Source organism: Lethenteron reissneri, chromosome 63, assembly GCF_015708825.2.
Source record: "Lethenteron reissneri isolate LAM-NWPU_2019-01 chromosome 63, ASM1570882v1, whole genome shotgun sequence".
NCBI lineage: Eukaryota > Metazoa > Chordata > Hyperoartia > Petromyzontiformes > Petromyzontidae > Lethenteron > Lethenteron reissneri.
The window spans coordinates 4,488,954-4,491,953 of record NC_083841.1 but is presented as its reverse complement, the minus strand read 5'-3'; positions in this window follow the sequence as shown (position 1 = coordinate 4,491,953).

Genomic DNA, 3,000 nt, shown 5'->3' with positions numbered 1-3,000 from the left:
AATTGCGTCATTACGTCATCGCGTCGATACGTCATCGCGTCATTACGTCATCACGCCAATACGTCATTGCGTCAATTACGTCATCGCGTCATTACGTCATCGCGCCATTACGTCATCGCGTCATTACGCCATCGCGTCATCGCGCCCAAACGTCATCACGTCAATTACGTCATCGCGCCATTACGTCATCACGTCAACTCGTCATCGCGTCAGCCCGTCAACACGTCATCGCGTCATCAGCAGGTGCAGCGATGAAGGACCGTCCGTAAATGACGTCACGCGATTTTGGACGATTTTTGACCCCTCCCCCTCCCCCCCTCGTCACACGGCGTCACGAAAAGTCAGACCCCCCCCCTCAAATATGACGTCACAAAGCTCTGCCCCCCCCTCCTCAAATATGACGTCACAAAAAGTCAGACCCCCCCCTCAAATATGACGTCACAAAAAGTCAGACCCCCCCCCTCCTCAAATATGACTTCACAAAAAGTCAGACCCCCCCCTCAAATATGACGTCACAAAAAGTCAGACCCCCCCCCTCAAATATGACGTCACAAAGCTCTGCCCCCCCCCTCATATATGACGTCACAAAAAGTCAGACCCCCCTCAAATATGACGTCACAAAGCTCTGCCCCCCCCCCCCAAAACCATGTTATAATTTTAAAAATAAAACTTGCTTCAAATCGCTTTAAACTATTGTCATTGTAGTGCGTATTTAATGTGGCGCTGCTGCACTCTGATGTTGTAGGAGAAAAATTTATTTAAAAAAGTCTATTTAATTAAGTAGAACGTGTTGTCTATATTTATTTCAAGTTATTCTTTGGTTCTTTCGGTAAAGTCACGTATAAAGATAAAATAACATAAAAAGTTGCTATTATTTATTTTATTATTTTATCTTTAATATCAATTATTTATTTTATTATTTATTTCTATTTAAAGTTGCTTTTTTTGATGTGACGTCACATTTCTCACCCCCCCCCTCGTCACACATCGTCACAAATGTCTGACCCCCCCCCCCGAGGTGCGTGACGTCATTTATGGACGGCCCCTAACGTCTCCGACGCATGTGCTGCGGCGTGACGTCATCGCGTAGCGCAAGAAAATCGTTACCGTGCGTGGTGACGTCACGAGGGCAAGAGCGAGTGACGTCACGAGGGCAAGCGCGAGTGACGTCACGAGGGCAAGCGCGAGTGACGTCACCGCGCTGCCTCGAGAGCCAAGCGCGCGCGGGTAAATAAATTGTCTGTGCGTAGTGACGTCACAAATGCCGTAGTGATGTCATCACGTTTGCTTCCAGGCCCAATGTGCGGCACGGAAACCGTTGCTGTGCGTGGTGACGTCACGACGCCAAAATCGAGTGACGTCATCGCGCTACTTCGACACACCCAAACGCGCGGACGTGAAATTGGCTATGCGTAGTGACGTACGAACGCAACAAAGAAGTGACGTCACCACTGCTGCTTCAGGGCAGAAGGGGCAGTCCATAAATGACGTCACGCACCTGGGGGGGGGGGGGTCAGACATTTGTGACGATGTATGACGAGGGGGGGGGGTGAGAAATGTGACGTCACATCAAAATAAGCAACTTTAAATAAATATAGACACAACACGTTCTACTTAATTAAATAGACTTTTTAATAAATTTTGATTTAAAGCGTTCGTGACTGCAGGGATTCATATTCTTGGTTCTTTCGGTAAAGTTACGTAGAAGGGAAATAATAAAATAATAAAAATTAAAAAAAATAAGACTGCAATTTTATTGTTTTAGATTTTTTTAATTTTATTATTTCCCTTTTTAATAAATGTTTTCTCCTACAACATCAGAGTGCAGCGCCACACTAAATACGCACTACAATGACAATAGTTTAAAGAGATTTGAAGCATGTTTTATTTTTTAATTTTGTATTTTGGGGGGAGGGCTTTGTGACGTCATATTTGGGGGGAGGGGGTCAAAAATCGTCCAAAATCGCGTGACGTCATTTATGGACGGCCCCCAATGACGTCACGAGACTCAAGCACTGTGACGTCAGCGCGCTTATCCCCACACCAGCCTGGTCAGCGTGGGTTGACGAAGTATGAATCTTAATTTTGGAGCTTTCGTGACTGCAGGAATTACTCTTTAGTTAATTGGTTCTTTACCCTTCTATCTGGCAACAAAACTGACACCTTTTTGCAAGGAGTAATGTTTGCATAGACCGCAATACCTGCAGTCATAAATACAAACAAAAGACATAACTCTGATAATGTGCACTGTCCTTGAAGTTGATTGGTCCACACCCGAGACAGCTTTCCTTCGAGCCTAGTCTCATATGGGTTGGACCAGATGACGCCAAAAGGCGCACAACTCAAGGACAATGCACCATCAGAGTATGAGAGCTCGGGGCAAGCATCTACACTATGGGGACCTCATTTGCCAGTAAAAATATGATAATTGGTATGATAAAAATATGATAAAAGGTGTCAGTTTTGTTGCCAGATAGAAGGGTAAAGAACCAATTATCATATTTTTACTGGCAAATGAGGTCCCCATAGTGTAGATACTCTTTAGTTCTTTCGGTAAAGTGACGTGTAAAGATAAAATAATAAATTAAATACTAGCATACTACGACGTTTCGATTGCAACACAAGCAATCATCATCAGATATAAATGAAATAGAAACACAAATCTAGTGTACTTAGACATGTAATGTAATACAACAGAGAGTCGGATAACATAACAGTCAACACCCTACCTATACACTACTACACACTACACTATACACTACACTATACACTACTACACTATACACTACACACTACACTATACACTACACTATACACTACTACACTACACACTACACTATACACTACACACTACACTATACACTACACTACTACACTACACTATACACTACACACTACACTATACACTACACTATACACTACTACACTATACACTACACACTACACTATACACTACACTACACTATACACTACTACACTACACACTACACTATACACTAC